Source organism: Sapajus apella, unplaced genomic scaffold (genome assembly GCF_009761245.1).
Source record: "Sapajus apella isolate SASKATOON/1434 unplaced genomic scaffold, GSC_monkey_1.0 scaffold124, whole genome shotgun sequence".
Classification (NCBI taxonomy): Eukaryota; Metazoa; Chordata; class Mammalia; order Primates; family Cebidae; genus Sapajus; species Sapajus apella.
In genome coordinates, this window is record NW_022437064.1 from 651,204 (window position 1) to 678,510 (window position 27,307).

At 38.8% G+C, this 27,307-nt stretch overlaps 1 protein-coding gene and 1 long non-coding RNA gene across 4 annotated transcripts in view; one reads left to right on the top strand and one right to left on the bottom strand.

Annotated features, from left to right (window-relative positions):
- Window positions 1-27,307, bottom strand: part of NFKB1 (nuclear factor kappa B subunit 1) — a 129,823-nt gene that overhangs the window by 59,960 nt on the left and 42,556 nt on the right. The window lies entirely within an intron of this gene.
- On the top strand, window positions 166-16,723 carry LOC116539000. Its single transcript, XR_004263881.1, has 3 exons — window positions 166-303; window positions 345-350; window positions 16,713-16,723. It is a non-coding gene; the product is annotated as an uncharacterized LOC116539000 (long non-coding RNA).

A 27,307-nucleotide genomic window follows, 5' to 3' on the forward strand; every position in this document is an offset into this window, starting at 1 on the left:
TACAGTACGTATTGTGAAAGTTGGAGCAACACATCTTAGAGGATGCTGTGTTGCTATGAAGCCTCCTTTCCTATTAACCAAGGATGTGCTTTCCTCTGCACCCTCATCACAATTCTTGGTCACAAAAACTGAGTAAATGATTTGATAAGGAAACTGGTCGTTGGCAGAAATCAAGGGAAGAAGGGAGGTAAGCAGAAACAGTGCATCCTAACTCTGTGCCCAGTGGTTAGACAGAGTGTCTTGCCCAGTGACCTGGCTCTGAAATTTGGCTATAAACACTCAAGCCTGAAGACTTGGCCTCCAGTAACCCTCTTTGAGTTCTGATAATTGTTACATACGCTCAGGTCATAGTAAGTTTCTTCAATTCAAAAAGTGCACTCCTTAAGTACAAATCCTTAGATTTTACCCTGTTTTGTTGTTGTTTAATAAAATTAGAGTTTTCTATTTATTTTTCTATTGGTATGTCTTTAAAATGACAGCAGCAATAAAAAGGAAATAGCATTTTTATCTCCAATAAAAAGGAGATAATGACGTTTTAAGCAAAAAACAGTAGATATCCTTTCTTCTTAGTCATCTAGCCCCCTACAGTAGACCAGATTCCTTCCTTGAGAAAGTGTCAAGACTAAAATCATACTAACATAACAGGAAAGACCTTTTTTTTAACCGTCTTAAGTCCTATCAAGTCAGAGTCCTGTGATAAATTCAGCTAAATACTTAGAAATGCACTATAATTTCCTCAAAAGATGAACTACCATCCTGGTTTGCCTAGGACTGAGGGGTTTTCTGGGACACAAGACTTTTGGAGCCAAAACCTAGATTAGTTAGTCACCTTATCTCCTTAGCTCATACAGTAATTTTGGAGAAGTACATAACCTAAGCCCCAAATCTCTCAACTATGCAATAATTTGAAATGTGTTATCTGAACAAACAGCCCACAGCTTCAAAGAAAGAAGAAAAAGGAAGAAAATGAAGAAAGGAAGGGAGGAAGGGAAGGAGGGAGGGAGGGAAGGAGGAAGGATGGGAATCACACTTAAAGATGACTCTTTGATGGAAGTCCCAATGATATAAACTTGAAGAATAACCTAAAGCTACCAATAATACTTCTTTGAAAGAGGCAGAATCCTTTTCAACCAACCTACTTCTACTATAAACGTCATCAAGTGGATTCATATTTTATTGAAGCAGGGTTTGGGTAGGATTTTGTTAGTAGGGACTTTTTCCCAATCTAGTATTTCATCCAAGAGTTGAAAAGCTGATCAGAGTTGGCATTATTCCCCAGAGGGTTTGAAGGGAGAGAAGTTTCACTCGTCAACAGAGGATAGACTCACAATCACCTGTGCAGCTCCACCTCAAGCCCTCTATGCATGCACCTTGGCTAGAACTGCTACAAAGGTTTGCTTCTAAACCTTCTAACCTCCTTTTCAAAGAGCAGGGCCCCAAGAGCAAGCCAATTACAAAGAAGGTTTCTAATTAAATTTTATTTTGACCACCTCGAAGCACAAATAATTTCTTAAATAGGTATAACACTTTAAAAAACTCTGGGTATAGAGCTAATTATGAACTCAGTACTTTCCTTTTAACAAGGAGAAAGTATTTGCCCTTAAATGAGGGACAGGGAATGGGAAGTTCTGGGTTTGCTCCAAAGCTGACTGCTGTCCCTAGATGCTGCCTAGAGATTATTGATGCCAGTTGTGTTTTTTGGTGTTGACATCTGAAATCAGTTTTTGTTATGACATATCCCACAGGGACATCTTCAATAATAAATGAAGAGAGTAAAGGAACATGAAATAAACCATGTAATTACACTTTTAAGTGACACTAGCACAGGAATGCAAGACAGCAAGGCATGAGGCAATTTTTCATTTGGGTGAAATCAGGTAGGCTTTCCACTTAAACAGGACACCAGAAGGAATCCATAATTAAAGCCCAGTCACGTCAAATAATTGGCTCCTTTGATGTTACCATTATGAGGGAATTAGTCTCTGACACAGAAGGAAAGAGGTGTGAGGCATCCTCAAAAAGTACGCATGTATTTTTCATACTATTACTTCATGACTGAAGGGTGGCAAGAATGAGGAACTGGGTAGTCCCTGAGGCAAAGGAGCTGAACATGTTGCTAGTGACTCATGTGCTGTTGAATCCATTTGAAAGAGTCCAAGTTAGCATGGCATCATTTGGTTTTCACACAGACCACAGGGCAACGGGCAGGGAGCCCCCTGGGTTTTGTGGACTTTCCAAAATACTGACTGAAAGAAGAAAACTGAAATGTGAGAAGAGAAAATAGTGATACTATTTGCAAGTTATATGGCACATGAAGACACTGGCACTCCAACATGGGGGAGACCATGCTTCATAGGATGCCATGATGATGGAGAACTGTTTGCAATCAATTCAGAAGTTCATTTGTTCTACGGAGAATTTAGTTCTTTTTATTCAGTCTCCCTTTTACTTCTTTGAATAGTGGTTCCTTTGAAAATTAATTTTATAGAGAGCAACTGTGTCTTTTAGGTTTTTTCAATGAGTCTGAACATTGCAGGCTCTTACTCAACATTAAGAGTTAAGCTTTTGGGTCGGGTACGGTGGCTCACACCTGTAATCACAGCACTTTGGGAGGTCTAGATGGGTGGATCAACTGAGGTCAGGAGTTTGAGACCAGCCTGGCCAACATGGTGAAACCCTGTCTCCAACAAAAATACAAAAAATTAGCCAGGCATGGTGGTGGGAACCTGTAATCCCAGCTACTCAAGAGGCTGAGGCAGGAGAATCACTTGAGCCTGGGAGGCGGAGGTTGCAGTGAGCCAAGATTGGACCACTGAACTCCAGCCTGGGTGACAGAGGGAGACTTCAGCCAAAAAAAAAAAGTTTTCAATTAAAGCCAAGGAGACGAAAGTAACAAAACTGAGTAAACAACTACCCAGGGACACTGTAAGAACATGGACATTAGGGGCATACTAGCTGGGCTTGAAGATAGTTCCCCATTTACTGGTTGTGTGACTGGGCACTGCTCAGTTTCCTCATCTGTAAAAAGGGGGTAATAACAGTATTTCAAAGGGTTCATGTGAGGCCTAAATACATAAACACATGTAAAACCTTTACAACAATGCCCAGCAAATAACAGTGGTTTAAAAGCATTAACTTGTCTTGTTTATTAATTTATTACTGTAAGGTACTTTTCCACCTAGAGATCTTTAAACAATATGACTGTCCTGAGATTATTTTTGTAAAGTTCTATCTAAAGCAGGTGGCTGGAATAAACGACTGATTTAGGTCACTTCTATTTCTAGGGTAAATCTGTTTTGCATGCCACACTTTATTGGACTTTGTTAATTTTCCAGTAATAATTATGCTATTATAGTAACAGCTGTCATTCTTGGAGATACCCAGGACTTGGCATTCTTATGAAATTTAAGACTTTCTTCCAGGAGCTTTATGATACAATACCTACTGCTGACCACAGGCTGGATCTGCTTTTTGAATATGATGTAGAAACTAGCGGTCTCAGATAATACCAATCTTAGTCAAATTATTTGTCTTTATTTAAAACAATTCTGTCATGTTTGGGCAAAGTATGTGCTGCTGCTTCAAAGGTGGTGACAATACGTAGTCTAGAATTTTCTAGGAATCAGGATTTGAAACGTCCACTTTGCTCTTTGGGTAAATTTGGCCAAATCACTTTGGCAGAATGCAGAGTTAACATGAATGTAAGAGGTGACACATGAAGTAGTCCTTTTCTGCTTAGCTTTTCTTATGAAATGATGATGATGATGATCATGAGGAGGAGAAGAGGAGGGGGAAAATGCACAATTTCTAAACGGAAATCTATCCTGACTTCACGTGTGCACCTCGCTTTGTCCTCTACCACATTAAGCAGAAGAACAATGTGGTAAAGTCTAGGAAGTCTGAAGCCAGGCTGCCAGGCTCAAGACCTGCTGTTGCCACTTAGCTGTATCAACAGGGAAAGATGGTTAACATCTCGGTCTTTAAAGTTAAAAGGAATAATACACTTCATTTCATAGGATTGTTTTTAGGATTAAACGAGTTAATGCAGTGCTTGGCACTTAATGTGATTAGTGACCCAAATATAAACCTTCTTTCCCGCCTCGGCTATTATCTCTCTAATAACCAAAATTTGTCTATTCAGTGAGTATTCAAAGCCCCTCCTAAGTTCTATGCACTGCAGTAAATTAGGGGATGACGCGATGCATGATAAATCCATGGAGAATTAAAGAGTGGGACTGACACTAATTGAATAATCTCTCACAAATAAATGTAAAAGTGTAACTGAGAAGAGCTTACAAAGGAGATATATAAGCAGCACTTGAGTGGGTTAGGAAGTTAGAAAAAGCTTCCTGAGGGAGTACTGAGGGTAGAGATCTAAAAGAAGGCCAGGAATTTAACTAGGGAGGGGGTAGGTGAGGCCAAGGGGTTTAGGGAGCCTTCCTGGCAGGAAAAACAGCACATGCAAAGGCTCTGTGCTGGGTCGTACTCAGGACCTCGGACCTACCCATTACCACATCTCAGGATTTTCTTCAAGTGGACAACTCCCAGGTTGTTCCTTCACTTCCCCATCGAGAAGCACCCATTCTTCAAGAGGAAGACCTAAACCTGAATCTTTCATGACACCCTCCTCACCACTTTAGCCCACAAGGCTCCACCACTGCTTCCTTTTTTGAAACGTGATTGGAAGGGACAAGGCAGGAAAATCACATGCAACCTACTGCAGTATGAAGACAGGGTTTAGTAACTAAAGGATTACTGTCATACTTCTCTTGCTTGTTAAATTCCCAGAGCCTATACAGCTACACTTCCTAGTTTACTGTGTTTTATGGAACATGCTAACTCAGATAATCCCTACAACAGCCCTGTGGGGTCAGAGGTGATACCCCATTCCACAGCTGGAGGAACTGGGGCTCAGATAAAAGTTAAGTGGCCATTATTCCTATAAATGGAGCAATCGGGCAACCCTGAGCTTCGGTTTGCCCACCTCCACAAACTATTCACATTTCCCATTGCTCTGTGCTACCATGTGACATGGTCATTTTTTCTTGTGTGTGTGTGTGCAGTCTTCTCAGTGTTTTATAGCTCCACTTTGCCTAGACAGTGTTGGTAGATGACAGTTATTCCTAAACACCTTGTTTGTTTGGCTTTGCTGGCATGTGTTGTGAGGAGAGAGGTCTCAGGAATGGCTATAAGAAGCAGCAGAAGTGTACTTGTCCCCTTGCAAAGCTCCTTTATAAAATCATGCCACAAACATGCAACCATGTATTCATTCTTTTCTGTGAGGCTGTAAGTAACAAAAAGAAGGAAAGAAAGAAAGAGAAGAACACTATTTTAATATTTCTTCTCTCAGGCATGAAAAACAGATGTTATTGTTTATTACTTGTTGAACAACCAGGAAGGACAGAATGACCTTTACCAAATAAGATAGTACAGAACCATGTCCAACACAGTTTCTGGCATAAAAAGATGCTTAGTAAAGTTAGTCTCTTCCTTCTCTGTTATGCAAGAGATTTCAAGTTGATCCAGTCTGGGATCCAGTCCTCCCAGCTCTGTGGCCTTACACAAATTAGACAACCTCTCTGAGTCTTAAGCTCCACATCTACACAGTGGGCCAATCACATGACTTCAGAGGGCTGTCGTGAGGACTATGCAGTGCCTGGCACATGGTAGGTACTATTAAAGTGCCAGTTTCTTTCCTTCCCTATTATTTGTAAAGACCCCCTGGGCCTCTGAAAGTCCCTGTGAGGGAGGCAGAATTGACAGTATCACCCCTATTTGACAGACAAGAAAACAGAAGTTCAAACAGATGGAGTAGCAAAGTGATATAACCCAAAGTCATACAGCCAAGACAAAGAGAACCTAGGAATTCACTCTAAGTCCTCTGAATATAAATGTGGTATTCTCAGTAAGGTAGGGGATGGCATGAAAAAAATCCTCTTTGACCCACTGTTAATGACATGTTGTTGTTGTTGTTTTCCAGCAGTACTCATGAATTTGCATTCATTCACTGACATTCTTTCACCTTGTTTAGCGCCCTTTTTGAATGACCAAAAGCATATATGGTTCATGATATCAGGCTGAGATTAGAAGAGCAAACTGCCATTTGACATAATAAATAAGCTAAGAAGTTCTCGTCATTTACACAGAGAAGACAAAATCTCTATGTGTAACTCTGCTCTGAAATTTTTATCTTTCCCTCATACTTTGACTTAGGGTTTGCTTTTTTGCTATATTTTAATTTTTAGTTTTAACACATCAGATACAGCTGCTTACGAATCATGCTTCTTTCCGAAAAGGAAGTAATACACTATTGCTAACTCCAAGAATTGCTGGGAATTTGTACCTCAACAGGTATCATTACATCATTAGCAAATTACAAATAAATCTTTATAAGTATATGGCCTAATCATGCATCATTGCAAAAGAATATGGGAAGAGTAGACAGTTTGTAACTTATGAATGCATTGTCTTACAAATGTTCATGTATAAGCCATTTTTTTTTGGTAGTTGGGTGGATTTTTAAACAGAAATAATGTATAAAATATGGGTTTTCTAGTGCCATTTCTTTCCTATATTTCTTTTTCTTTTTTTTGGGAGGCGGGGACAGGGTCTTGCTCTGTCATTTAGGCTGGAGTACAGTGGTGTGATCATGGCTAACTGAAGACTTAACCTCCCGGGCTCAAGCAATCTTCCTGCCTCAGCCTCCTAGGTAGCTAGGACTACAGGTGCATGCCACCACACCTGGTTAAATTTTGTTTTTCTTTTTCACAGAGACAGAGTCTTCCTATGTTGCCCAGGCTGGCCTTGAACTCCTGATCTCAAGGGATCTTCCCACCTAAGCCTCCCAAAGTGTTGGGATTATGGGCATGAGCCACTGTACCTGGCCTCTTTTCTATATTGCTTACTCTCTTTACTATACTACACGTGTTCTCAAATTCTTCTTCAAAATATAATATATATAATATTCAGATCTTCAAAAAATATCCTTTATCTGATCCCCTCTCGCCATCTTCACTGCTACTCCCTTGGTTTCCTGCCACCATCAGCTGTCTCCTAAGCTTTTGCTCCTATGTTTCCTCTGCTTGTCCTGTCTCCCCCTGGCTTATTTTCCTGAGTGATCCTCTTCAAGTCATGTCATGCCATGTCTTCCCACTCCTTCGCTCAAAACCGTCCAAAAGTGAAAGTTGTTAAAGCTGAGTGATTAGTGCAAGGGGGCTCATTATACTATTCTGTGTATGTATATAATTAAATTTTTCTGTTAAGAAGTTAAAAACCTTTAATGTCTCTCCATATTAAAAGACAAAATCGCTAAAACGGCTTATAAGGCCCTAGGCGATTTGACCATCTCATGTCCTCTCTATCCTTTTTCTTCTTACTCCTATGCAGCCACATCAGTTTCTCATTGTTCTTGAACTTGCCAGATGAGCAGTCTTCTAAAGCTTTCACACTTTCTATATCTTCTGCCTAGAACACCCTTTCCAGGGACATCTGTATATCTGTATATTTCTTACCTGCTGTCAGGCTTTACATAATTGCTATCTCTCAAGGTGGCCTTCACTGACCACCCTACCCCTACTAAAACTTTTATTCCCAAATCCCTTGCTCCTTTCTCTGCTTAATTTTTCTATAGACATTAATGACCATCTAATAACTAAACATTTCATGTATTTTAATTATTGCCTCTCTTTGAATGGAGGCTTAGAGTGGGGAAGCTGGACATGGTAGTGTGCACCTGTAGTTCCAGCTACTTGGGAGACTGAGGCAGGAGGGTCCTTTGAGTCCAGAAGCTCAAGGGCTGCATTGGGCTATGATTGCACCACTGTACTCCAGCCTGGGAAACAGGGTGAGACCCTGTCTCTTTAAAAAAAAAAAAGAAATAAAAACAGTGAGGATATTGATTTTTTCTCTGTTGTATCCTCAGTGCTTGAAATAATGCTTGTCATACCGTGGGCATTCAATAATTAATACACCAATGAACGAATAATTAAATAATTATGATAAAAGATTATTTATGGAAGGCAATTACTAAAATATAAAGAGTTGTGTTAGGTGGTAGGTGAAGAGTGGAGATAACTATTCTTTCCTTGGTATTTTGTCTTTTAAAAAATGGCTAACGGAATACTATGCAGAAATAAAAAAGAACAAGATCACGTCCTTTGTAGGGACATGGTTGGAGCTGGAGGTCATTATTCTTAGCAAACTAACACGAGAACAGAAAACTCATATTACAGATACTGCATGTTCTCACTTATAATTGGGAGCTAAATGATGAGAACACATTGCCACATAGAAGAACACCACACACTGGGGCCTATCAAAGGGTGGAGGGTGGGAGGACAGAGGATCAGGAAAAACTACTAATGAATACTAGGCTTAATACCTGAGTAATGAAATAATCAGTACAACAAACCCCCATGACACATGTCCACCTATGTAACAAACCTGCACATCCTGTACATGTACCCCTGAACTTAAAAGCAAAAAAAAAAAAAAAAGGCTAGATACTAATGTGGCATCTCAATAGGCTATTTAAATTAGAATATGATTATTACACACCAGAGCAGAACACTTTTCTCAGTTGGAGGCAGGGTTTCTGGCTAGGGGCTCTGGTAGCTGCATTGGCCCTACAGTATTTGGTAACAGGAATCCAACCACTAAGAGGTAGGAATTCTGCCAGCTGTGGGAAAGTGAAGGGGAGGCAACTGTTGAATTATCACCTTGGAAAACTAAGGCAGCAATTCTTCCCTCAAATTCCAAATTGTACTTCTCCCTTCCTACCCTAACTGCTGTTGTCCATTAGGCATTCTCTCTCCTGTACTGATGAGTCTTGGTACCTGACTCAAATATTTCCTCTATGCCTCATTTTGTTATTTCCCTTAGGGATCCAGGATTTGCATTTCTGGTGCACCTCAATTTCACTGTAGTATTACTACTCAAATAAGAGGGCCCTTCTTTGATGTTCACTGTGGTGATGGATAGGAACATCCATCCCACAGGACTTTTTCATGATGTAGTGCAGGGGTACACCTCCAAGATCTCAAACTAGTGGTGTATCTTTCAATACAGAGCATGGGCTTTGGAGTAAGACATACTTGCCTCTGAATCTGGGCTCCCATGACCATCTGGGGGACTCTAGGAGAGTTACTTAACTTTTTTACTTGTTTTCTCTTTAGTAAAATGTGAATACAAATACATAATGTCTAAACTTTCATGAGGATTAAAGGAGGTAAACATACAGTTTTTGCTATATCAAAAGCACAAAGTAAATGAGAGCAATTCTTATTTCTCTCTTTCTTCCTTAAGCAGATATCTGCAGTTGAGATTCTGACTTTAATGAGAAGGCAGAAGTCATTGCGTGCAAGTTCCTTCACTCTCTCTTCTCCTTACTATTACTGAGGCTCAAAACATCCCTGTTACTTCACACATCCTCTCCTGATTCAGAGAAACATGTTTGTTCCCTTTTCCAGGGCTAATCATTCTGTTTTTACTCTTAATGTTTATACCTGATCTCCTTGAATTACCCTTCTCTTTCTCTCTCTAAAGGATCCTTTTCCTTGTCTACAGATGTGCACTGCTTTTCTTCCTTGTTCTAAAAAAAAAAGCCCCTTCTGGATAATGATGATGACAACTGCAAAGGTTAACATTTATTGAAACCTATGGGCCGGGCATGATGCCAAGAAATATTGGATGATTCTTTCATCTGATCTTCTCTATAATCCAGTAAGAAAGGTTCTTAAGAGGAACTGATACCTGTTTGAATGCCATTCTATTTTTCCCTACCAAGTACATAAGAAAATCTCTAATTACTAACGCTGAACCACCACCACTTAATCTGAGGCCCTTTGCAAATGTAAGTAATCTCCCATCCATCAAATGAAAAAGAGTGTAATGGTCATGACAGATTCTGTTTCCAAACCCACTATCCATTTCTTATTCTTCACCCCCACTTGACCTCTTCGGGAATGGAATACGTTACCATTCCCTCCTCGAAACTCTCCCCCAACTCCCCATTTCACTGACTGCTTTCACTTAGGCACTCTTCTTCCTCCTTAAAGAGATGGTTCAGGAGAGATCGATCCTTGGTCCATTTCTTATCATGATCACTCCCTTGACATTCTTATCAAGTCTCCTGGACTTAAACGTCTACTCCATTCAGATGATAGCTAAGTTTAAATCTCATTTTCTCACCTTATTTTTAAGCATGTGCAACATTTCCAGGTGTTTGTAGGGTATCTTCCTGTCCCCAATAGCTTTACAGCTCAATGTGCCCAAGGCTTAATTAATCACCTTTCTTCTCAAAGCTACTCTGCCTCCTGGAAATGGAAATAGAAATGCTGCCTTCCAAAAAATTGCAGCAAAGTCCTCTTATCATCTTGGATTTCTGTCTGTTGTCTTTTACATTTAACTAGTTGCGAAATTTCAGCTGAATACCACCCCAAAACATCAGTATTTGTCCCTTTCCTCCATTCTCATTCCTTAGTTTATCTATCTTAGCTTGAACTCTTAGTTTAGCTCATGAAGAATCGCTGTGATTCTTCCAGATGATGTCTCTGGGCCTTTCCCTTCCAATATCTGTTAACAGATTTCTACCAGATTTGTAACCATAAAGCACAATGCTGCTTTATCGTTCCTGTATAAAATAAACAGGATTTAACATTCCTATATAAAATTTCTATTGCTTACCCATTTTCTAAAACAGTTTAAATTTTTGCATGATTTGGCCTTATCTCTCCAAGCCTTGTTACTACCCTTGCCTTCCATGTGCTCTTCATTCCAGCAGATCTCCATTAGATCTCAGAGATTTCTACTTCTGAGCCTTTGCTGCTGATTTTTCTGCTGTGCTGTTTTCTCTATGCTTTCATACATCCCTCCCTTGAATCCTTCCATAATCATCCCAACTAGCTGACTCTTAGACATTTATCTTTATATTAGAGCAATTAGGTCATTTATCCTTTCATTCAAAAATTATTTTGTTCAACAATTTCTACATGGCAGCCACAGGTACTGGTTATGCAATGGTGATTCAGGTATTTAAAGGCATATCTTAAGTCTCTCTATAAAATGGATTGTTCCCTGAGGACAAAGGCACTATTCTGTTTTTCCAACCCCTAGAACAGAACCAGTAACTACTTAATCAATATTTGTTAAAAGGGTTAGTGAATAAATAAATCATTGTCTCCAGGCTACACCGAAAAAGGAGGGATCAGAAAAGTAGTGTTCCCAGGCAAAATTAGGAAAGGCTGAGGGCAGCTGGCCCTAACAGGCTATCCTACTGTTGAATGGTTACTGTCCTATGACAGGGTTCATCTCCTTAATCTAACTATGAGGAATCCCTGAGGAGTTTCTGCAAAGTCTTAGCAAAAGTTAAGTGCATGAAGCCAATTAACTTGTGGAATTTTACTAACTGCTCTGCTTGAAATCACGATTAGGAACACCTAACCCTGGCAATATTCTTATGTCTAAGAGGATTATCTTTTGAAGACCTTGTACTCCCTTACGATTTTCCACTTCGAGAAACAATTTTCATTTACAGAGACACTGGCTGCAGAGATGCTAAAACATCTTAAATTGTTATAAATTCACCTCTCAGGTATTAATAGAATTCAACCTCAAGACATATTTTCCTATTGTGTGGGGGCTTGGCCAAGGAGATAGATAATTGTCAAGGGTTGGTTCTAGGTAAAACCGGAAGCGAGACTGAGAGGCCATACACTGCCCTGGCTGCAGGCCCTGTGTGATCTCATATTCACCACCGGCAGACGAGACTCTGCAAGGCAGCTGCATGAGGAGGGCTTTCCCCACCAGCGTCCTAGGGACATGCTGTCACTTCCATTAACTTCACAGCGTCAGTTTATGCTTCAAAGTCACTGAAAAATATCCCAGGAGTGCAAAAATAAGAAACATTAAACTCCCCCAAAGTTGTCATTTAAGTATGATTCCGCTTGGAGAAAACAACAGGGATGACAGCACAGTTTATATAGAGTCTGAATAAACTGTGCTTAATATAAATGTCTCAAAATTCTCAAATTTTGAGAATGTTCAAAATTTTCATTTTGGTATAATAGAAGAATGTTCTCTATTATACCAAATACATTTGTATCAGACACATCTTTTCCTGAAAGTAGCATATTAAGCTTACCTTTCTCAAAAATACTTTAACTTCTTATTCATTTATTTAGAGGCCTGGCCTGAAGTCTGCAAATTTTCAGACAAAAACATTTGAGTTAATTTTTACTGCTGCAGTAGGTGGCCACAGTTCTAGTCACCAGGTACTGCTATGATTTTGCCTGAGTCACCTAACCTCTTTGGGCCTCTTAATTCTTTGTAGAATCACTAGATAATGTCTTGCTCATTTTCCAGCTCTAAAATTCTATGATTCCTAGTCATATGCATAGGACACAGAGGACAAAACCCAAATATCACATTTTCAAACTACAATAAAAAAGTTTACCATCAAAGAATTTCTGAGTTGGAAAGAACCTTATAGGTAAACTTAACTTTAAAATTGTGAACATTTTAAATACATTTCACCACAATTACAAACTGAGAAAACATACAATCAACACTCAAATTACCTGTTGCAATGGGACCTCTGATAGCATGGAAAATCAAAATTTAGAGACAAAGAAAAACCTTCATGTTAGGCAAAGATTTCAACTTTTGTCATTAAAACTGAGACTGAGTACCCAAAGTGTTTATTTTCAGGCAATCCAAGGAGGGCCCTGCCTTGGGTAGTTAAGTCCTGATAACAAAGAATCTGTCTGTTCTGAGGATATGTCAGAAATGCTTCAATTACACAAGTGGGGAGAGAAAAACAGACAAGCAAAAAAAGATGCACTGAGAAATTTTAATCTAAAAGGTTTAAGAAAATCCTTATAAATCACATAAAAATAATGAGAGGAAGTAGAACACATTAGATATGATTGAAGTGTGTCCAAAATAAAAATTCTAGGTTTCTCGTTTATTTATTCATTGAAAATAGAAATTATTAATGTAAATTTCAAACACTCTTTTAAAATGATTTTAAAGTCTTAACACATTGTGTTTTACTCGTTTAATTTAAAATAATTAAGAATATCTCTGACTCTGTGATACCCAAATTTACTTGGGACTGAATATCACTGATTTCTTTTTTCTTTTCTTTTCTTTTTTTTTTTTGTTTTTTTTTGTTTTTGTTTGAGACAGAGTCCTGCTCTGTTACCAGGCTGGAGTGCAATGGCGTGATCTCGGCTCACGGCAACCTCCACCTCCTGGGTTCAAGTGATTCCCCTGCCTCAGCCTCCCAAATAGCTTGGACTACAGGCATGCACCACCATGCCCAGCTAATTTTTTTTTTTTTTTTTTGTATTTCAGTAGAGACAGGGTTTCACCATGTAGGCCAGGATGGTCTTGATCTCCTGACCTGCCCGCCTCAGCCTCCCAAAGTGCTGGGATTACAGGAGTGAGCCACTGCACCCGGCCCTTTTTTCTTAAAGGTATAAAATCACCCTCATGATCTATTTTTCTTGCTTATAAAATCTGTTTTATCACCTTCACTAAAACCCACTGGTTAGAGAAGCAATTAGGTTCTTAATGATTGAAAATACTTAGAGACTATCATTCTGTGTAAAATTTCCTTTGTACTAAAGTAAATAGAGCTGCCCTGTACAAGAATTTGGGCCATGTGGAGAAGAAGACAATTAACTGTTCCTTTCTTCAGAAGAAAAGTACATAAGATAAAGAGCATTTCAACTATTCTATTGTGATTTCCTGCGGAAAACCCCTACTAAATTAGGAGAATTATGAGTGAGTAGAACTGGGAAATTTTCTTTGATTTCTTGGTGCTGCTTTACTGGTCATTTTACGTTCTAGACGTTAACAGAGCAAAAGAGAACACAATCTAAGTGTCAGACTGAGGTTAACCAAAATATTGTACCATCTGCATACTATGATGTAAACAAAAGTAGGAAGAGGGGAAACACCAAAATTTCTCACAAGTTCTAGGATCAGCCAGTAATTTGGAAAAATGTCAGCACTTTAAACCTGCAAAAAAAAACCCATTTAATGTCATAACTCTATATTGTTCAGCCTGTATAAACTGACTAAAACACAAAGTCCATGAAATAAGTCAGACACACCACAGCTTGGATAAAGTAGTGTGTAAGATATTAGTTTCTATTATTTTGGGGGATCTGTCAGAAAATTATAATTGTCCTATAACCAAATCTTGATTATCCCTTGCTACAGAGTTATCATTTTTTAAGTTAAGTAAACATCTTCCTAAGGGCATACAAATAAAAAAAATTACTGATTATAAAGGGTCTTAACACAAGTTAGCTTCCCTGCCCTGTAGTCTTCCCCTGCATTTTTGAACCTAACCATTGACAATGAACTCACTTCGTACTGAGGTGAAACATCCACCCCTCAGACAGCCCTGACTGTCAGCAGCAACTGAGACCTCTACCTCCTGGGGCTTCCATTCACTGCTCCTTAACTCATCCCACGATAAGAGGACACATTTCATCCTTTTTTTCCCCATCACAGCCATTCATATACTTAAAGACAACCAAATCTTCCAGGTTATAAATTTCTCAGGCTCAGTAACTACTCATCATTCTGCTCTGAAGACACTCAAGTTGGTTTCTATTTCTCTATAAACATCGTGCCCAGCAGTGTTACATGGTATTCCTTGTGTAGCCTTTCAACACAGAATGTGAATGAGACCACCACTTCCTTGGTCTTATATATCATATTTCCATTAATGCAGCCTAATGAGGAATTACTTGTTTGGTAGTCACATCACATTGCTGGTTCATGTTGAGTCTGTTATTAACTAAAACTCCTAGATCTCTCTGCATGCATTGCTGCTAAATCATCTCTCTTCCACTCTATACTTGTAATTTGTTTTCTGCATGCATTTATATCTTTTAAATATAATTGCTGAAGAATTGGGTCCATTGTCCCAGCTTTCAAAATTAATTTGAATTCAAATAGTTTGTTGTCTATCACTTCATGTCACCTGCAAATTTAATAAGAACCTTCTAGGGCTCTATTCAGGTCACCAATAAAATATATTAAAGTGTCTGGGGAAAGATCCCTGTAACCTATCACTAGAAATATCTCTCAGGTTGACATAAGCAGCATGGAAGATGCTGTGAATCCCTGAACTACCAAAACAGCGATTTTCAGAATCTCACTATCTCACCATTCTAGAAACCCTGTCAAAGAAGACAATGATGTAGGTTTGGTGTGATTTGTTCTTATTACGGTGCCTGAGATGGCCACCCAGCTCCTTAGTTTCTAGTATGACAAATACAGCTTATCAAATTCCATTAGCATTCTATCACAAATAGAGAGGGGTGAGACTATCTAGCCAGGAAGTGATCTCAAGGAAAGTATATTTTCTCCCAGTCCACCTCAAAACACGCACACACACCCCACTTTAGAATATTTTTTTGAAGGGATATTCCTCCAGCAAGTCCTGGGTAGCACCCTGATTACTGTCTCACACATGTCTGTATCTTGGCTGTGGTGCCATGTAACCTGGGGGCTACAGAAAGATGATCACATTCATGTGTGTCAACACAGCTGAGCACTGTGCCTGGCAGGTGGTGTGCCTTGGATAAACACATGCTACATAAATGTAAGGAAGGGTGAGAAATCTCTGAAATCTACAAATGAAATGTTCTGGGTTTAGATGGATTCAGGTTTCTGAAATAATACAGAAAATACTTTTAAAATCAAGGCTCTGATTGATCCCTTTGGTTTTTATATACCTATTTTGAAAATCAGTAGAACAACCTGACTTTATAATAATTTATAAAGGGTCTAGTTAATCTCATGTAAATGAAAGATGTGAAACTGATGAATATTGATATTCAAAAAAAATTATTAAATCAACAGGGATGAGAAAACCCCTAAAATGTTGAGGCAGCAATTAAGAGCTTACCACCCAAAAAAAGCCCGGGTCCAGACGGGTTCACAGACGAATTCTACCAGACATACAAAGAGGAGCTGGTACCATTCCTTCTGAAACTATTCCAAACAATACAAAAAGAGGGAATTCTTCCCAAATCATTCTATGAGACCAACATCATCCTGATTCCAAAACCCGGCAGAGACTCAACAAGAAAAGAAAACTTCAGGCCAATATCCATGATGAACAGAGATGCAAAAATCTTCAATAAAATACTGACAAGCTGATTGCAACAGCACATCAAAAAGCTTATCCACCATGATCAAGTAGGCTTCATCCCGGGGATGCAAGGCTGGTTCAACATACGCAATTCTATAAACGTAATTCACCACATAAACAGAACCAAAGACAAAAACCACATGATTATCTCAATTGATGCAGAGAAGGCCTTTGACAAAATCAACAGCCCTTTATGCTAAAAACCCTCAATAAGCTAGGTATTGACGGAACAATCTCAAAATAATAAAAGCTATTTATGACAAACCAACAGCCAATATCATACTGAATGGGCAAAAACTGGAAGCATTCCCCTTGAAATGTGGCACTAGACAAGGATGCCCTCTCTCACCACTCCTATTCAATATAGTACTAGAAGTTCTAGCCAGAGCAATCAGGCAAGAAAAAGAAATAAAGGGTATTCAAATAGGAAAGGAGGAAGTCAAATTGTCTCTGTTTGCAGACGACATGATTGTATATCTAGAAGACCCCATTGTCTCAGCTCCAAATCTCCTGAAACTGATAAGCAACTTCAGCAAAGTCTCAGGATACAAAATCAATGTGCAAAAATCACATGCATTCCTATACAGCAATAACAGACTTAAAGAGAGCCAAATCAAGAACAAACTTCCATTCACAATTGCCACAAAGAGAATAAAATACCTAGGAATACAACTAACAAGGAATGTAAAGGACCTCTTCAAGGAGAACTACAAGCCACTGCTCAACGAAATAAGAGAGGACACAAACAGATGGAGAAACATTACTTGTTCGTGGTTAGGAAGAATCAATATCGTGAAAATGGCCATACTGCCCAAAGTAATTTACAGATTCAATGCTATCCCCATCAAGCTACCAATGACCTTCTTCACAGAACTGGAAAAAACCACATTAAACTTCATATGGAACCAAAAGAGAGCCTGCATAGCCAAGTCAATTCTAAGCAAAAAGAGCAAAGCGGGAGGCATCACACTACCGGACTTCAAACTATACTACAAGGCTACAGTAATCAAAACAGCATGGTACTGGTACCAAAACAGAGAGATAGACCAATGGAACAGAACAGAGGTCTCGGAGGCAACGCAGCATATCTACAACCATCTGATCTTTGACAAACCAGACAAAAACAAGCAACGGGGAAAGGATTCCCTGTTTAATAAATGGTGCTGGGAAAACTGGCTAGCCATGAGCAGAAAGCAGAAACTGGACCCCTTCCTGACACCTTACACTAAAATTAACTCCAGATGGATTAAAGACTTAAACATTAAGACCTGACACCATAAAAACCCTAGAAGAAAATCTAGGCAAAACCATTCAGGACGTAGGTGTAGGCAAGGACTTCATGACCAAAACACCAAAAGCATTGACAACAAAAGCCAAAATAGACAAATGGGACCTAATCAAACTCCACAGCTTCTGCACAGCAAAAGAAACAGTCATTAGAGTGAATCGGCAACCAACAGAATGGGAAAAAATTTTTGCAGTTTACCCATCTGACAAAGGGCTGATATCCAGAATTTACAAAGAACTAAAACAGATTTACAAGAAAAAAACAAACAAGCCCATTCAAAAGTGGGCAAAGGATATGAACAGATACTTTACAAAAGAAGACATACACGAGGCCAACAAACATATGAAAAAATGCTCATCATCACTGTTCATCGGAGAAATGCAAATCAAAACAATATTGAGATACCATCTCACGCCAGTTAGAATGGCGATCATTAAAAAATCTGGAGATAACAGATGCTGGAGAGGATGTGGAGAAACAGGAACACTTTTACACTGTTGGTGGGAGTGTAAATTAGTTCAACCATTGTGGAAGACAGTGTGGCGATTCCTCAAGGACCTAGAAATAGAAATTCCATTTGACCCAGCAATCCCATTACTGGGTATATATCCAAAGGTTTATACATTGTTCTACTATAAGGACACGTGCACACGAATGTTCATTGCAGCACTGTTTACAATAGCAAAGACCTGGAACCAGCCCAAATGCCCATCGATGATAGACTGGACAGGGAAAATGTGGCACATATACACCATGGAATATTATGCAGCCACCAAAAACGATGAGTTTGTGTCCTTTGTAGGGACATGGATGAACCTGGAAACCATCATTCTCAGCAAACTGCCAGAAGAGCAGAAGATCAAACACCGCATGTTCTCACTCATAGGCGGGTGTTGAACAATGAGAACACATGGACACAGGGAGGGGAGCACTACACACTGGGGTCAGTTGGGGGGAAATAGGGGAGGGACGGTGGGTGGTGGGGAGCTGGGGAGAGATAGCAAGGGGAGAGATGCCAGATGTAAGTGATGGGGAGGAAGGCAGCAAATCACACTGCTACATGTGTACCTATGCAACAATCTTGCATATTCTTCACATGTACCCCAAAACCTAAAATGCAATAAATAAATGGGAAAAAATAAACTGTAAACAAATAAAAAGAAAGAAAATTATTTAACTCTACAGTCCAATGTAAACATAAATCATAGAAGGAAAATCTAATCCAAGTAACTTTTGAATACATTACTCTGACTGAATGCCGTCTGCCAAATATATTTGAATGCCCTCAAATATTTCTATATGTTGCATATATAGACTATTCAAAATATGTTTGACTATATTTGGTCAAAAGAACTATGAAGAAATTTTGAACCAAAATTTGTAGTAAGTTTGTAGCTATTGGGATAACAGTTTTAAAACTGTTCTATTTCTCTACAAATGTGTGTGTGTATTATCAGACTGAGCAAAATGAGTAAGTATGCTGCTATCATTGATATGAACGTTTTCAGTTACTGGAGAAATACGGGACATGAGATACACATCTCATATCTCAAATACAAATACAAATATGGGATGAGGGGAGGGAAAGAAGAAGCCTGCAGTGTTGGATTGGAATTATAGGTATGAATTAAAGTATGAACTCAAGATTTTTTAAAATAATCAATTTTGTAGCTCTGCCTTATGAAAGAGTCTGGAAAAACTTCTCCTGCTAAAGGGAACTAGGACTACTTACAGAGATAGATGATGCCTGTATTGGGGTAGTGAAGGTATAGCGTGAACCTAGAATATCTTACAATTTCAGAAATAAGGAAGTGTTAGAAAAAAAAGGTGGGGACATATCAAAAAGATAGAGGAGCTAGCATAAAAGACTCCCACTGGCCAAGACTAGGACAAATTGAGAATCAAAATGAATAATGAGAGGAATGGCTTATAGCGCACTGAACAAAAGAATCCACGAGTGCATACTGATGCTATTTTTTTAAGAACCATGAAGAAAAGCTCTTTTAAGAAACCCTAAAAAGTGTCATGAAGGATAGAAACAGAAAATCACAAATTTATAATAATCAATTATGGATAATTGATTTAGAAAATAATCATTCATGGATGTTAAAATCCACTGGAAGAAAGATGCTGAGGATGGTAGCTTGTACCATGGTGGCAGCATTGGAGGTGGTGAAAACTAATTAGCTTTAAAAAAAAATGTGAGGGCATAGCCAATAAGACTACCCGATGGATTACATGTGGGGTTTGAGAAGAAGAGAGGAGTCACGGAAAACTCCAAGCCTTTGGACCTGAACAACGGGAAGGATGGAGCAGCCACATTTTGAGAAGGGGAAACTACGAGGCAGAGCAGATTGGTGGGGAAGATTTGAAATTCAGATGTGAATATGTTAAGTCTATCAGACATCTAAGTGGTAATGTCAAACAGCTAAGCCTGGAGGCCAGATTTCAAAGTACAAAGTCTAGGCTGGAGAAACACCCCTCCCCACCATATATATATGTATGCGTATACATATATTTAATAGAACAACTACGTATATATAAAACTCAACACTAGAGACTTAATAGTGTTAAGTTTTATATATATAAATTGAAAAAATATATGTTAATAGAATATATATAATGTAAAATATAAGCTTTACACACACATAAAACTTACACATATGTAAATTAAATATTATATATAAAGACATATAGGCCTGGTGCGGTGGCTCACACCTGTAATCCCAGCACTTTGGGAGGCCAAGGCAGGTGGATCATGAGGTCAGGAGTTCAAGGCCAACCTGGCCTAGATGTTGAAACCCCGTCCATAATAAAAATACAAAAATTAGCCAGGCACGATGGCAAGCACCTGTAATCCCAGCTACTCAAGAGGCTGAGGCAGGAGAATTGCTTGAATCCAGTGAGCCAAGATTGCACCATGGTACTCCAGCCTGGGTGACAGAGTGAGACTCTGTCTCAAAACTAAAAAAAAAAAAAAAAGATATATATTAATAGAATGATAATATTATACGTATATAAAACACCACGAGAGGGAGGAAATGGAGAAAGAGAAGCCATTCTTGGTCAAGTTACTCATGAAGCCTCAGTTCCTAAGCTAAAAATTGGGATAAAACCGTCTTTCTTACAAAGCTATATAAGGATAACACTTAATAATGGATACATAGTAAGAACTCAATAAATGACACATGAGAATAACATAGCATTTTTCTTTTTATTTCTATACTAATTGAGTATTTCTGTGATTGACTGAGGCAACAATTGAATGCCCAACGAATGAAAAGGAATTTGGTTTAATTTAGTAAATTTTTATTGTACACCTACCATCAGAAGAATATATAATGAAGAATTAGACATGGTCCCTGCCCTCAAGACATAAAGTCTAGAGAGATGGGGAGACAGGCATGTAAGTGGATAACTGAAACAACATATTAGGTATAGTAGCAGAGACAGCAAGGAGAGCATGGGTTAGTAAGGAGGGATACTGAGTTCCCCCAACGCAGTCAGGTGAATGCGGGCCAGTGAAGGCAGACTTTTGGGAAAAGCGGTTACGCTGAAAAATATGTCTTATTAAAAATTTCATATTTCTTGCAAAAAGTACATAAGAAATAAATGATATGACAAAGAGCTAAAACAAAGTTTGGATAAAGACCCCACAATTCATAAGAAATATTGAACGTTTATAAGAAGAAACCTTCATAGACATTAAAGGCAACTCAATGACAGAATACTCTCTAAAAATCTAAACACCTCAGCCTAGGGAGAAATCTGGATCGAACAGGATTATCAAGGCAGGTCTTTTGAGTTTGTCTTTGACAGAAGAGAGGAAATAGATTCAAGGGCTAGAGAAGAGAGTATGCACAAACACAGCAGTGAGAAGCCACATGTGAGCAATGAAATATGCTGTGCAGTCCTTACACAGAATGAGGTGGATACTCAGACCTGACAGAGCACTTGCTATGTGCCAGGCACTACTCTACATACACGAATTCACTCAGCCTTCCCTACACCAGTCCGAGGTAGGTGCTGTGTTAGCCCAATTTGACAAAGGCACAGAGAGGTGAACCAACTAGCCCAGGGTTACACGGCTAATAAGGGGCAGAGCTGGATTTGAACCCAGGGTGGTGCTTTAGCGTCTGCTATTAATCACTTTACTATCTCACTTCCCTAGAGGTTTGTGAACTGCTGAAGAATGCCCCAAATTCATTAAGTTAAAAACTCAAGAAAGAGTATTCAAAAAATTAATAGGATGTGTGTATAAATACATGTGCTTATAGTTTGTGTTTTATACACATTTGAGTGTATAAATATGTATATGCTTACAGGCATGAACACACATAACTAAGCTTGTATATACATGTAATATTTCTAGATACCTATCTGAAAAACATAACAGTGCTTCTCTCTGGGGAGGAGAGGGATCTTGGATAGAAGGAAAATCTATGTTGTACTTTGTATACCTTTGTATTACTTGAATTTTTATTAAATGTATGTGATACTTTTAAATACATAAAAACTTAGTTCTTACTTTATGATTATTATTATTGAGACAGGGTCTCACTGTATCACCCAGGCTAGAGTATAGTGGTGCGATCACACCACACTGCAGCCTAGAACTCCTGGGATCAAGTGATCCTCCCATCTCAGCCTCCCCTGTAGCTGATATTGTAGGCACATGCCATCATGCCTAAGTTTTTTATTCTTTTAGAGACAGGGTCTTACGACATTGTCTAGGCTGGTCTCTAACTCTTGCCCTCAGGTGATCCTCATCCTCCAGAGTCACTGGGATTACAGGTACCAGCAACCTCACAGCTCTAGTCCTTACCCTTTAAAATGTAAAAGTTACACATTGGGAATGGCACAGACTAGACATTCTCTAAAGAGGAAGTACACAAGATCACACCATTTCAAGTAATAAAAGAGATTAGGCAGTCTCTTATGCTGATCCCGGGAGGGAAAAATTAATTAATGTTTACCATTTTTGCTCCCCCTTTACATGTTACCAGTATACAGATCTTCTGCTTGGGGATCCACAACCCCATTTCAGCTCACATGCTTGTGGTTCAGTTAATGCCAATTAGCATGGGAATGCTAGGTGTGCAGCTTGGGAATGACTGTAAACATGATCACTTCATCCTATATTCCCTGTCCCCAGTGTTATCTTCAGGGGTAGGCTGTGAAACAACTTGGACAAATTAGGGCTAGAAGCCTCCAACATGAGACCTCTTACATCTCTCTTTCAGGCTCTAGGAAAGCCAACTCTCTGTTGCAGGGCTTGGTGCCCTAACACAGCCTGGAATGGGAAATTGGGGCTGGAAATGGAAGCCTACAGTGGCGTGTGAAGCTAGCTAGCTCAACCCTTGGAAGTTATCATTTTTTAAAATCTCCATTTTTGCTCTGGTAGTTTTAGTTGGTTTTTCCTCTCATTTGCAATGGATTCCAATGGATGGAGAAACTGAGGCAGAAAAGCTCACTTTAATCAGAAAAGTTTGGTGATATGCCGAAGATCTAAATTATAGGGTCTGAGCTGGGAATAGGATATGGGTCTCCTGACTCCTAGTCGGGTGAAGATGGGGAGGAAAAGGAAAAGAAGGCTGGTGCAAAGGGGAGAACAAGATGGAGCAGTAGTTGAAGGGAAGCCTGAAGGCTGGCTGAAGACTTCTGCTGTTGCCAGTAATAACCTACTATTTATATATCATGCTATCTGTTCCTTCTTTGCCTGTTATCATGATAGTACCGGTGCTTCTTTTGGGAAGATGATTCTAGAGGATTTCTGCATGGTTACCATTCATTCATTATACAAATAATTAGTAGTCACCTACTATATAGTAGATACTATGCCAGGTGTTAGATATACAGCAGTAAACAAAACAGGCAAAAATCCCTTCCCTCATGTAATTAACAGTCATATTACAGGCATTTTTAAATGATTTTTAAATTAAAAATATAAACTTGTCCCAAATGGACACTTAGTACTATAGATGTGTCAGAGACTATGCTAGGTGTTTTTCTGTCAATTACTTAATTTATCCCTACACTATTCCTACAAGGTAGGTATTTTTATTTTCATCTTATAAATAAGGAAAATAAAGTTTGAAGAGCTTGAACAACTTGAAGATCACACCATCTGTAAGTTGCACAGTCTGCAGTAAAATCTAGCTTTTGCTTTCAAGTATAGTGTTTTGCCCATTAAAACACAGCTCTATTTAGCTACTATGTGATAGATGTCTCTATTGTAGCAACTTAATGGGTTTAGTCAGATTCTGCAAAGTCCCTGGTAATACTCATGTAACACATGAGTAAAGAACCTTATATGAAGCAATTTTTAATCTTCTTTTGATCTATTATGCATTGGGTTAATACCTAAAATGTGATCTCATATGTTTTCTTTATGAAATTTTATAGTGCTATGTTGGAATTGGCTTGACCAGCTCATTAGAGTTGATTGTTAAATTTTCAGAAGTTTTGCAAGCCAGTTGATTTCAGGTTGGTAGCTTCAAACTGACCATGGTATGTACTCATCACACTAGAGAAATTGGCAAATGCTACAAAATCAGGGTGTTTTGTTTTTCCTCAAGTGCAGTTGGTAAATATTTACTAGCATATCTATCATCTACTCAATGGAGAACTATAATAGGAAGATCTCTATCCTAAATAAGTTGTTCAAAACACTGGCAAACTTCTCCAACTTGAAAGATTTTCTACCACTCCCTAAATAAATAAAAATGAACACCTGGATACATGTGATATCTTTCTGAGTGTTTCATCAGGCTGAAAGGGGCATCATCCTATACTCTCAGGGCTACTGGCTTATAAGCTCAATGCCACAATATGTTTGTTGTGGGCTGAATGGTGTTCCCTAAGAATTCATGTCCACCAAGAGCCTCAAAATATTATATTATCAGGAAATGGGGTCACTGCAATTATAATTGGTTAAGATGAGGTCACTTTGGGTTATGGATGCCCTAAACACAGTGACTGGTCTCTTTCTAAGAGAAAGGAGGAGATTTGGATATAGAGACACAGAGAGAAGACAGCACTCATGTGAAGACAGAGACAGAAACTGGAATGATGCAACTATAAGTCAAAGACTGCCATAAATTGTCAGCAGCCATAAGAAGCTAGAAACAGGCAAGGAAGGATTCTTGCCTAGAGGCTTCAAAGGGGGCATGGCCCTGCAAAGAGCATGATATTGGACTTCTAGCATCCAGAACTGTGAAAGAATAAATTTCTGTTGCTTTAAACTATCTTGTTTGTGGTAACTTGTTATGGCAGCTGGCAGTGAATGCCTGTAATTTTATGCTGCCTTTGCATCCATTTTGAATATAAGCTGGACATTCCCATGCCAAAAGCAGGGCTCAGTGACCCTCAACATAGTTGCTAGTTTTACACCTCCTCCCAGTTCTTCTATGTGGCTGATCTAGGTATCTGCATCATACAACGGCCACCTGGTGATCGCCTCCCCATGGGCCAGCTACATAAAACTTATCTGACTTCACTGATGCTCACATCTTGCATGGGCTGTGCAGATATGCCACGGTGATTTCTTAGTCACAGTGTGACCTTCTGGAACTCATACCTGCTTGCTTGAAATCCACCTATTAAAACTCCCTGTGGGAAACCTGTTCCTGTTTGGAAAATGTCCTGGACCCAGTAAAGACAATGGCCCATGAGTTCCTTTCTCTCTCTTTCTCCACATGCTCCCTGACCTTGGTGTGTGGCCTCCTGGCATGCTGTGTGCTTCCCAGGACCAGTGAGTTATAAAATCTTTATTTCCATATTGTATTTCTCCTACCCAAGGGGTGTTCTCTATCATAAGTATCCTAAATTAAAACATAGCCCTAGGAACCTAATACAACTAAGGAGCCTAACAAGAATTTAATAAATTCCTTTCTGGTTTCTTACCTATGAGATTTTCATAAGAAATCATGTGTTGCATCTAAAAGAAAACTGTTGACACAGCATCTGATCTCTTATCTCAATAACCCCATATAGAAGAATATATATATATAAATATACAGTGGAAGCAATACTGATTAGAGAGACTGTACTAAAAATGAATTAATAGACTGGTGAAGATTTTGTGTAGCTCCATCAATCTGTAAATGAACCAGCAAAGCTGCCACTCAATATCTGTAGTAGTGTGTTTGGTTACATAAAAATAAAACCAACTATCATTTTTAAGTGCTAACTGTGTGCCATGTACTGAATAACTTGCTTTACATATATATCCTATGAAGTAGGCATTATTTTTTCAATTTTATAGATGAAAAAGCTGATGCTTAATGAAGTTAAGTAATAATGTGAGAGGCAAAACTAGGAACCAACATCACGTTCAGCCCTGAACCAAATGCCTTCAGGGCCAACACTTTAAAACCTAAAAGTGTGATCCACAACCACCTAAACCTCACCCCAGACCTAGAACCTGTAAATGTAGAACCAGAAATCTGCAGTTGTAATACCTCTTTCTAGGACTTCAACTTGACACCTCTTAAGCCTTCTCTTGTACCCGCCAGCTCACCCTTTCTTTCAAATTATCCATGTTAACTATGTTGAATCATTTTAAGTATTTCACATCTAATTTTAAAAATTCTACTTGGTTTTATTTTCATTCTGCCTGGTCTGTTTTCTATTCCAAGCTTATTTTGTACTTATATATCAAACAATTGGTAATTCAATTATCTGAAGATTCTGGGAATTTAATTCCGCTTTTCATTTTTCTGTCAATGCTTAAAACAGAGTGGCTTATTTACATACACATTTTCTAATTTTTTTTTTTTATCAGGAACTCATGATTCTTTGAGCTACATACATTTTCATGTGCTTCTGCAAGGCTCTGAGGGTATCACCAATGTGGAACCACTTCATTTCTAGACTTGGGGTTTCTTACTCAATTCAGGGAGCATAAACCTAACTCTGTATCTGTAAGAACTGGGCCTGTAGTTACTGATTTTCGAGAAAGGCATTTTATCTTCTGATTCCCTTACGCTGAGACAAGCAACTTCCTCAACACCTCTGTGTGAGGATCACCCATCAACAGAAACTATAGCCCTGAGAGAGTCCTAACTTAAGTGGGGGATTGCAGTTTCAATTCCTCAGATTGGAAAGGTCCAAGGTCTTATCTTTTGTCTCTAGGAAGCTGTTAAAAGCCAAGTTTCTCAATTAATCTAGGTCAGCAAATATTTCCAGGGTAGCTGTGGCCCCAAAATCCATCCATATCCTGTTGTTTTCCCAAATTTTTCTTTTGTTTTATGGCTCCTGCGTACTTTTCATACTTTCTAATAAACTCAACTATGCATTAAAGACAATGTTATATTTTTGTTCTAGCGTTTCCAAGTGTAGAGTAGTAGCAGAATTATCTACTCTACCAGGCTTTGGAAATGGAATAAAATTGACATTTTAAATACATTTTGAAGGAGATTTTTATGCATAGTAAGGTTTGAGAGCCACAATGCACTGCCTCCCATAGATCTCCTGAGAAAATCTGTTTATATAGTGCTATGTCTTTATTATCTCCACTAAAACATGGTGGAAACTGTAATTAGGTAAGATAGCTTCACATATTTTTTTTTTTCCATCAGTCCAGCGTCCTGCTACTCAAGGTGGAGTCAAGTGTTAACTAATCTACTTTAAGTCATGGATAGACAAATAAAGCTAAAGATTCATCTATATGCTTCCACCTAGGGCTTTATAAAAAGAAGCTAATATTTGTAATCAATACAAATATGAATAATTTGAAATCCTGCTTTTCTTTGAAAAAAAATTTTTATAGAGACAGGGTCTCACTATGTTGCCCAGGCTGGCATCAAAATCCTGAGCTCAAGCAATCCTCCTGCCAAAGTGCT